Genomic DNA, 10,810 nt, shown 5'->3' on the forward strand with positions numbered 1-10,810 from the left:
CCACGGGCTCCGGACAGGCTTCTTTTCACTTGGAGAACACAGAAAACACACCAAGGTGCTGCTGCAAGCAAAGTTACAGAAGTCCCCCAGAGTTTTGCTTTTCTCGGGCAAAAGAGCGCTTTACAGCGCTTTCTGGCTGCTAGAGACATGCAGAAAGAGCAAGTGTGGCAGAATGTGTTCCAAAGCAGCTGGAGCTACCACGGGCTCCGCACAGGCTTATTTTCACTTGGAGAACACAGAAAACACCCCAAGGTGCTGCTGCAAGCAAAGATACAGAAGTCCCCCCAGAGTGTTGCTTTTCTCGGGCAAAAGAGCGCTTTACAGCGCTTTCTGGCTGCTAGAGACATGCAGAAAGAGCAAGTGTGGCAGAATGTGTTCCAAAGCAGCTGCAGCTACCACGGGCTCCGGACAGGCTTATTTTCACTTGGAGAACACAGAAAACACACCAAGGTGCTGCTGCAAGCAAAGTTACAGAGGTCCCCCAGAGTGTTGCTTTTCTCGAGAAAAGAGCGCTTTACAGCGCTTTCTGGCTGCTAGAGACATGCAGAAAGAGCAAGTGTGGCAGAATGTGTTCCAAAGCAGCTGCAGCTACCACAGGGTCCGGACAGGCTTATTTTCACTTGGAGAACACAGAAAAAACACCAAGGTGCTGCTGCAAGCAAAGTTACAGAAGTCCCCTGAGTGTTGCTTTTCTCGAGAAAAGAGCGCTTTACAGCGCTTTCTGGCTGCTAGAGACATGCAGAAAGAGCAAGTGTGGCAGAATGTGTTCCAAAGCAGCTGGAGCTACCACGGGCTCTGGACAGGCTTTTTTTCACTTGGAGAACACAGAAAACACACCAAGGTGCTGCTGCAAGCAAAGTTACAGAAGTCCCCTAGAGTTTTGCTTTTCTCGGGCAAAAGAGCGCTTTACAGCGCTTTCTGGCTGCTAGAGACATGCAGAAAGAGCAAGTGTGGCAGAATGTGTTCCAAAGCAGCTGGAGCTACCACGGGCTCCGGACAGGCTTATTTTCACTTGGAGAACACAGAAAACACACCAAGGTGCTGCTGCAAGCAAAGTTACAGAGGTCCCCCAGAGTGTTGCTTTTCTCGGGCAAAAGAGCGCTTTACAGCGCTTTCTGGCTGCTAGAGACATGCAGAAAGACCAAGTGTGGCAGAATGTGTTCCAAAGCAGCTGGAGCTACCACGGGCTCTGGACAGGCTTATTTTCACTTGGAGAACACAGAAAACACACCAAGGTGCTGCTGCAAGCAAAGTTACAGAAGTCCCCTAGAGTTTTGCTTTTCTCGGGCAAAAGAGCGCTTTACAGCGCTTTCTGGCTGCTAGAGACATGCAGAAAGAGCAAGTGTGGCAGAATGTGTTCCAAAGCAGCTGGAGCTACCACGGGCTCCGGACAGGCTTATTTTCACTTGGAGAACACAGAAAACACACCAAGGTGCTGCTGCAAGCAAAGTTACAGAGGTCCCCCAGAGTGTTGCTTTTCTCGGGCAAAAGAGCGCTTTACAGCGCTTTCTGGCTGCTAGAGACATGCAGAAAGAGCAAGTGTGGCAGAATGTGTTCCAAAGCAGCTGGAGCTACCACGGGCTCTGGACAGGCTTATTTTCACTTGGAGAACACAGAAAACACACCAAGGTGCTGCTGCAAGCAAAGTTACAGAAGTCCCCTAGAGTTTTGCTTTTCTCGGGCAAAAGAGCGCTTTACAGCGCTTTCTGGCTGCTAGAGACATGCAGAAAGAGCAAGTGTGGCAGAATGTGTTCCAAAGCAGCTGGAGCTACCACGGCTCCGGACAGGCTTCTTTTCACTTGGAGAACACAGAAAACACACCAAGGTGCTGCTGCAAGCAAAGTTACAGAGGTTTCCCAGAGTGTTGCTTTTCTCGAGAAAAGAGCGCTTTACAGCGCTTTCTGGCTGCTAGAGACATGCAGAAAGAGCAAGTGTGGCAGAATGTGTTCCAAAGCAGCTGGAGCTACCACGGGCTCCGGACAGGCTTATTTTCACTTGGAGAACACAGAAAACACCCCAATGTGCTGCTGCAAGCAAAGTTACAGAAGTCCCCCTGAGTGTTGCTTTTCTCGAGAAAAGAGCGCTTTACAGTGCTTTCTGGCTGCTAGAGACATGCAGAAAGAGCATGTGTGGCAGAATGTGTTCCAAAGCAGCTGGAGCTACCACGGGCTCCGGACAGGCTTATTTTCACTTGGAGAACACAGAAAACACCCCAAGGTGCTGCTGCAAGCAAAGTTACAGAAGTCCCCCTGAGTGTTGCTTTTCTCGAGAAAAGAGCGCTTTACAGCGCTTTCTGGCTGCTAGAGACATGCAGAAAGAGCAAGTGTGGCAGAATGTGTTCCAAAGCAGCTGGAGCTACCACGGGCTCTGGACAGGCTTATTTTCACTTGGAGAACACAAAAAACACACCAAGGTGCTGCTGCAAGCAAAGTTACAGAAGTCCCCTAGAGTTTTGCTTTTCTCGGGCAAAAGAGCGCTTTACAGCGCTTTCTGGCTGCTAGAGACATGCAGAAAGAGCAAGTGTGGCAGAATGTGTTCCAAAGCAGCTGGAGCTACCACGGCTCCGGACAGGCTTATTTTCACTTGGAGAACACAGAAAACACACCAAGGTGCTGCTGCAAGCAAAGTTACAGAGGTTTCCCAGAGTGTTGCTTTTCTCGAGAAAAGAGCGCTTTACAGCGCTTTCTGGCTGCTAGAGACATGCAGAAAGAGCAAGTGTGGCAGAATGTGTTCCAAAGCAGCTGGAGCTACCACGGGCTCCGGACAGGCTTATTTTCACTTGGAGAACACAGAAAACACCCCAAGGTGCTGCTGCAAGCAAAGTTACAGAAGTCCCCCTGAGTGTTGCTTTTCTCGAGAAAAGAGCGCTTTACAGTGCTTTCTGGCTGCTAGAGACATGCAGAAAGAGCAAGTGTGGCAGAATGTGTTCCAAAGCAGCTGGAGCTACCACGGGCTCCGGACAGGCTTATTTTCACTTGGAGAACACAGAAAACACCCCAAGGTGCTGCTGCAAGCAAAGTTACAGAAGTCCCCCTGAGTGTTGCTTTTCTCGAGAAAAGAGCGCTTTACAGCACTTTCTGGCTGCTAGAGACATGCAGAAAGAGCAAGTGTGGCAGAATGTGTTCCAAAGCAGCTGGAGCTACCACGGGCTCCGGACAGGCTTATTTTCACTTGGAGAACACAGAAAACACACCAAGGTGCTGCTGCAAGCAAAGTTACAGAAGCCCCCCCTGAGTGTTGCTTTTCTCGAGAAAAGAGCGCTTTACAGCGCTTTCTGGCTGCTAGAGACATGCAGAAAGAGCAAGTGTGGCAGAATGTGTTCCAAAGCAGCTGGAGCTACCACGGGCTCCGGACAGGCTTATTTTCACTTGGAGAACACAGAAAACACACCAAGGTGCTGCTGCAAGCAAAGTTACAGAGGTCCCCCAGAGTGTTGCTTTTCTCGAGAAAAGAGCGCTTTACAGCGCTTTCTGGCTGCTAGAGACATGCAGAAAGAGCAAGTGTGGCAGAATGTGTTCCAAAGCAGCTGGAGCTACCACGGGCTCCGGACAGGCTTATTTTCACTTGGAGAACACAGAAAACACACCAAGGTGCTGCTGCAAGCAAAGTTACAGAAGTCCCCCTGAGTGTTGCTTTTCTCGGGCAAAAGAGCGCTTTACAGCACTTTCTGGCTGCTAGAGACATGCAGAAAGAGCAAGTGTGGCAGAATGTGTTCCAAAGCAGCTGGAGCTACCACGGGCTCCGGACAGGCTTCTTTTCACTTGGAGAACACAGAAAACACACCAAGGTGCTGCTGCAAGCAAAGTTACAGAGGTTTCCCAGAGTGTTGCTTTTCTCGAGAAAAGAGCGCTTTACAGCGCTTTCTGGCTGCTAGAGACATGCAGAAAGAGCAAGTGTGGCAGAATGTGTTCCAAAGCAGCTGCAGCTACCACAGGGTCCGGACAGGCTTATTTTCACTTGGAGAACACAGAAAACACCCCAAGGTGCTGCTGCAAGCAAAGTTACAGAAGTCCCCCTGAGTGTTGCTTTTCTCGGGCAAAAGAGCGCTTTACAGCGCTTTCTGGCTGCTAGAGACATGCAGAAAGAGCAAGTGTGGCAGAATGTGTTCCAAAGCAGCTGGAGCTACCACGGGCTCCGGACAGGCTTATTTTCACTTGGAGAACACAGAAAACACACCAAGGTGCTGCTGCAAGCAAAGTTACAGAAGTCCCCTAGAGTTTTGCTTTTCTCGGGCAAAAGAGCGCTTTACAGCGCTTTCTGGCTGCTAGAGACATGCAGAAAGAGCAAGTGTGGCAGAATGTGTTCCAAAGCAGCTGGAGCTACCACGGCCTCCGGACAGGCTTATTTTCACTTGGAGAACACAGAAAACACACCAAGGTGCTGCTGCAAGCAAAGTTACAGAAGTACCCCTGAGTGTTGCTTTTCTCGAGAAAAGAGCGCTTTACAGCGCTTTCTGGCTGCTAGAGACATGCAGAAAGAGCAAGTGTGGCAGAATGTGTTCCAAAGCAGCTGGAGCTACCACGGGCTCCGGACAGGCTTATTTTCACTTGGAGAACACAGAAAACACACCAAGGTGCTGCTGCAAGCAAAGTTACAGAACCCCCCCTGAGTGTTGCTTTTCTCGAGAAAAGAGCGCTTTACAGTGCTTTCTGGCTGCTAGAGACATGCAGAAAGAGCAAGTGTGGCAGAATGTGTTCCAAAGCAGCTGGAGCTACCACGGGCTCCGGACAGGCTTATTTTCACTTGGAGAACACAGAAAACACACCAAGGTGCTGCTGCAAGCAAAGTTACAGAAGTCCCCCTGAGTGTTGCTTTTCTCGAGAAAAGAGCGCTTTACAGCGCTTTCTGGCTGCTAGAGACATGCAGAAAGAGCAAGTGTGGCAGAATGTGTTCCAAAGCAGCTGGAGCTACCACAGGCACCGGACAGGCTTATTTTCACTTGGAGAACACAGAAAACACCCCAAGGTGCTGCTGCAAGCAAAGTTACAGAACCCCCCCTGAGTGTTGCTTTTCTCGAGAAAAGAGTGCCTTACAGCGCTTTCTGGCTGCTAGAGACATGCAGAAAGAGCAAGTGTGGCAAAATGTGTTCCAAAGCAGCTGGAGCTACCACGGGCTCCGGACAGGCTTATTTTCACTTGGAGAACACAGAAAACACACCAAGGTGCTGCTGCAAGCAAAGTTACAGAAGTCCCCTAGAGTTTTGCTTTTCTCGGGCAAAAGAGCGCTTTACAGCGCTTTCTGGCTGCTAGAGACATGCAGAAAGAGCAAGTGTGGCAGAATGTGTTCCAAAGCAGCTGGAGCTACCACGGGCTCCGGACAGGCTTATTTTCACTTGGAGAACACAGAAAACACACCAAGGTGCTGCTGCAAGCAAAGTTACAGAAGTCCCCCTGAGTGTTGCTTTTCTCGAGAAAAGAGCGCTTTACAGTGCTTTCTGGCTGCTAGAGACATGCAGAAAGAGCAAGTGTGGCAGAATGTGTTCCAAAGCAGCTGGAGCTACCACAGGCACCGGACAGGCTTATTTTCACTTGGAGAACACAGAAAACACACCAAGGTGCTGCTGCAAGCAAAGTTACAGAAGTCCCCCTGAGTGTTGCTTTTCTCGAGAAAAGAGCGCTTTACAGCGCTTTCTGGCTGCTAGAGACATGCAGAAAGAGCAAGTGTGGCAGAATGTGTTCCAAAGCAGCTGGAGCTACCACGGCCTCCGGACAGGCTTATTTTCACTTGGAGAACACAGAAAACACACCAAGGTGCTGCTGCAAGCAAAGTTACAGAAGTACCCCTGAGTGTTGCTTTTCTCGAGAAAAGAGCGCTTTACAGCGCTTTCTGGCTGCTAGAGACATGCAGAAAGAGCAAGTGTGGCAGAATGTGTTCCAAAGCAGCTGGAGCTACCACGGGCTCCGGACAGGCTTATTTTCACTTGGAGAACACAGAAAACACACCAAGGTGCTGCTGCAAGCAAAGTTACAGAACCCCCCCTGAGTGTTGCTTTTCTCGAGAAAAGAGCGCTTTACAGTGCTTTCTGGCTGCTAGAGACATGCAGAAAGAGCAAGTGTGGCAGAATGTGTTCCAAAGCAGCTGGAGCTACCACGGGCTCCGGACAGGCTTATTTTCACTTGGAGAACACAGAAAACACACCAAGGTGCTGCTGCAAGCAAAGTTACAGAAGTCCCCCTGAGTGTTGCTTTTCTCGAGAAAAGAGCACTTTACAGCGCTTTCTGGCTGCTAGAGACATGCAGAAAGAGCAAGTGTGGCAGAATGTGTTCCAAAGCAGCTGGAGCTACCACAGGCACCGGACAGGCTTATTTTCACTTGGAGAACACAGAAAACACCCCAAGGTGCTGCTGCAAGCAAAGTTACAGAACCCCCCCTGAGTGTTGCTTTTCTCGAGAAAAGAGTGCCTTACAGCGCTTTCTGGCTGCTAGAGACATGCAGAAAGAGCAAGTGTGGCAGAATGTGTTCCAAAGCAGCTGGAGCTACCACGGGCTCCGGACAGGCTTATTTTCACTTGGAGAACACAGAAAACACCCCAAGGTGCTGCTACAAGCAAAGTTACAGAGGTCCCCCAGAGTGTTGCTTTTCTCGGGCAAAAGAGCGCTTTACAGCGCTTTCTGGCTGCTAGAGACATGCAGAAAGAGCAAGTGTGGCAGAATGTGTTCCAAAGCAGCTGGAGCTACCACGGGCTCCGGACAGGCTTATTTTCACTTGGAGAACACAGAAAACACACCAAGGTGCTGCTGCAAGCAAAGTTACAGAAGTCCCCCTGAGTGTTGCTTTTCTCGGGCAAAAGAGCGCTTTACAGCACTTTCTGGCTGCTAGAGACATGCAGAAAGAGCAAGTGTGGCAGAATGTGTTCCAAAGCAGCTGGAGCTACCACGGGCTCCGGACAGGCTTATTTTCACTTGGAGAACACAGAAAACACACCAAGGTGCTGCTGCAAGCAAAGTTACACAAGTCCGCCTGAGTGTTGCTTTTCTCGGGCAAAAGAGCGCTTTACAGCGCTTTCTGGCTGCTAGAGACATGCAGAAAGAGCAAGTGTGGCAGAATGTGTTCCAAAGCAGCTGCAGCTACCACAGGGTCCGGACAGGCTTATTTTCACTTGGAGAACACAGAAAACACCCCAAGGTGCTGCTGCAAGCAAAGTTACAGAAGTCCCCCTGAGTGTTGCTTTTCTCGGGCAAAAGAGCGCTTTACAGCGCTTTCTGGCTGCTAGAGACATGCAGAAAGAGCAAGTGTGGCAGAATGTGTTCCAAAGCAGCTGGAGCTACCACGGGCTCCGGACAGGCTTATTTTCACTTGGAGAACACAGAAAACACACCAAGGTGCTGCTGCAAGCAAAGTTACAGAAGTCCCCCTGAGTGTTGCTTTTCTCGAGAAAAGAGCGCTTTACAGCGCTTTCTGGCTGCTAGAGACATGCAGAAAGAGCAAGTGTGGCAGAATGTGTTCCAAAGCAGCTGGAGCTACCACGGGCTCCGCACAGGCTTATTTTCACTTGGAGAACACAGAAAACACACCAAGGTGCTGCTGCAAGCAAAGTTACAGAAGTCCCCTAGAGTTTTGCTTTTCTCGGGCAAAAGAGCGCTTTACAGCGCTTTCTGGCTGCTAGAGACATGCAGAAAGAGCAAGTGTGGCAGAATGTGTTCCAAAGCAGCTGGAGCTACCACGGCCTCCGGACAGGCTTATTTTCACTTGGAGAACACAGAAAACACACCAAGGTGCTGCTGCAAGCAAAGTTACAGAAGTACCCCTGAGTGTTGCTTTTCTCGAGAAAAGAGCGCTTTACAGCGCTTTCTGGCTGCTAGAGACATGCAGAAAGAGCAAGTGTGGCAGAATGTGTTCCAAAGCAGCTGGAGCTACCACGGGCTCCGGACAGGCTTATTTTCACTTGGAGAACACAGAAAACACACCAAGGTGCTGCTGCAAGCAAAGTTACAGAACCCCCCCTGAGTGTTGCTTTTCTCGAGAAAAGAGCGCTTTACAGTGCTTTCTGGCTGCTAGAGACATGCAGAAAGAGCAAGTGTGGCAGAATGTGTTCCAAAGCAGCTGGAGCTACCACGGGCTCCGGACAGGCTTATTTTCACTTGGAGAACACAGAAAACACACCAAGGTGCTGCTGCAAGCAAAGTTACAGAAGTCCCCCTGAGTGTTGCTTTTCTCGAGAAAAGAGCGCTTTACAGCGCTTTCTGGCTGCTAGAGACATGCAGAAAGAGCAAGTGTGGCAGAATGTGTTCCAAAGCAGCTGGAGCTACCACAGGCACCGGACAGGCTTATTTTCACTTGGAGAACACAGAAAACACCCCAAGGTGCTGCTGCAAGCAAAGTTACAGAACCCCCCCTGAGTGTTGCTTTTCTCGAGAAAAGAGTGCCTTACAGCGCTTTCTGGCTGCTAGAGACATGCAGAAAGAGCAAGTGTGGCAAAATGTGTTCCAAAGCAGCTGGAGCTACCACGGGCTCTGGACAGGCTTATTTTCACTTGGAGAACACAGAAAACACACCAAGGTGCTGCTGCAAGCAAAGTTACAGAAGTCCCCTAGAGTTTTGCTTTTCTCGGGCAAAAGAGCGCTTTACAGCGCTTTCTGGCTGCTAGAGACATGCAGAAAGAGCAAGTGTGGCAGAATGTGTTCCAAAGCAGCTGGAGCTACCACGGGCTCCGGACAGGCTTATTTTCACTTGGAGAACACAGAAAACACACCAAGGTGCTGCTGCAAGCAAAGTTACAGAAGTCCCCCTGAGTGTTGCTTTTCTCGAGAAAAGAGCGCTTTACAGTGCTTTCTGGCTGCTAGAGACATGCAGAAAGAGCAAGTGTGGCAGAATGTGTTCCAAAGCAGCTGGAGCTACCACGGGCTCCGGACAGGCTTATTTTCACTTGGAGAACACAGAAAACACACCAAGGTGCTGCTGCAAGCAAAGTTACAGAAGTCCCCCTGAGTGTTGCTTTTCTCGAGAAAAGAGCGCTTTACAGCGCTTTCTGGCTGCTAGAGACATGCAGAAAGAGCAAGTGTGGCAGAATGTGTTCCAAAGCAGCTGGAGCTACCACGGCCTCCGGACAGGCTTATTTTCACTTGGAGAACACAGAAAACACACCAAGGTGCTGCTGCAAGCAAAGTTACAGAAGTACCCCTGAGTGTTGCTTTTCTCGAGAAAAGAGCGCTTTACAGCGCTTTCTGGCTGCTAGAGACATGCAGAAAGAGCAAGTGTGGCAGAATGTGTTCCAAAGCAGCTGGAGCTACCACGGGCTCCGGACAGGCTTCTTTTCACTTGGAGAACACAGAAAACACACCAAGGTGCTGCTGCAAGCAAAGTTACAGAACCCCCCCTGAGTGTTGCTTTTCTCGAGAAAAGAGCGCTTTACAGTGCTTTCTGGCTGCTAGAGACATGCAGAAAGAGCAAGTGTGGCAGAATGTGTTCCAAAGCAGCTGGAGCTACCACGGGCTCCGGACAGGCTTATTTTCACTTGGAGAACACAGAAAACACACCAAGGTGCTGCTGCAAGCAAAGTTACAGAAGTCCCCCTGAGTGTTGCTTTTCTCGAGAAAAGAGCACTTTACAGCGCTTTCTGGCTGCTAGAGACATGCAGAAAGAGCAAGTGTGGCAGAATGTGTTCCAAAGCAGCTGGAGCTACCACAGGCACCGGACAGGCTTATTTTCACTTGGAGAACACAGAAAACACCCCAAGGTGCTGCTGCAAGCAAAGTTACAGAACCCCCCCTGAGTGTTGCTTTTCTCGAGAAAAGAGTGCCTTACAGCGCTTTCTGGCTGCTAGAGACATGCAGAAAGAGCAAGTGTGGCAGAATGTGTTCCAAAGCAGCTGGAGCTACCACGGGCTCCGGACAGGCTTATTTTCACTTGGAGAACACAGAAAACACCCCAAGGTGCTGCTGCAAGCAAAGTTACAGAGGTCCCCCAGAGTGTTGCTTTTCTCGGGCAAAAGAGCGCTTTACAGCGCTTTCTGGCTGCTAGAGACATGCAGAAAGAGCAAGTGTGGCAGAATGTGTTCCAAAGCAGCTGGAGCTACCACGGGCTCCGGACAGGCTTATTTTCACTTGGAGAACACAGAAAACACACCAAGGTGCTGCTGCAAGCAAAGTTACAGAAGTCCCCCTGAGTGTTGCTTTTCTCGGGCAAAAGAGCGCTTTACAGCACTTTCTGGCTGCTAGAGACATGCAGAAAGAGCAAGTGTGGCAGAATGTGTTCCAAAGCAGCTGGAGCTACCACGGGCTCCGGACAGGCTTATTTTCACTTGGAGAACACAGAAAACACACCAAGGTGCTGCTGCAAGCAAAGTTACACAAGTCCCCCTGAGTGTTGCTTTTCTCGGGCAAAAGAGCGCTTTACAGCGCTTTCTGGCTGCTAGAGACATGCAGAAAGAGCAAGTGTGGCAGAATGTGTTCCAAAGCAGCTGCAGCTACCACAGGGTCCGGACAGGCTTATTTTCACTTGGAGAACACAGAAAACACCCCAAGGTGCTGCTGCAAGCAAAGTTACAGAAGTCCCCCTGAGTGTTGCTTTTCTCGGGCAAAAGAGCGCTTTACAGCGCTTTCTGGCTGCTAGAGACATGCAGAAAGAGCAAGTGTGGCAGAATGTGTTCCAAAGCAGCTGGAGCTACCACGGGCTCCGGACAGGCTTATTTTCACTTGGAGAACACAGAAAACACACCAAGGTGCTGCTGCAAGCAAAGTTACAGAAGTACCCCTGAGTGTTGCTTTTCTCGAGAAAAGAGCGCTTTACAGCGCTTTCTGGCTGCTAGAGACATGCAGAAAGAGCAAGTGTGGCAGAATGTGTTCCAAAGCAGCTGGAGCTACCACGGGCT

The sequence above is a fragment of the Zosterops lateralis genome, assembly GCF_965231275.1.
Source record: "Zosterops lateralis genome assembly, chromosome: 23".
NCBI classification, from domain to species: domain Eukaryota; kingdom Metazoa; phylum Chordata; class Aves; order Passeriformes; family Zosteropidae; genus Zosterops; species Zosterops lateralis.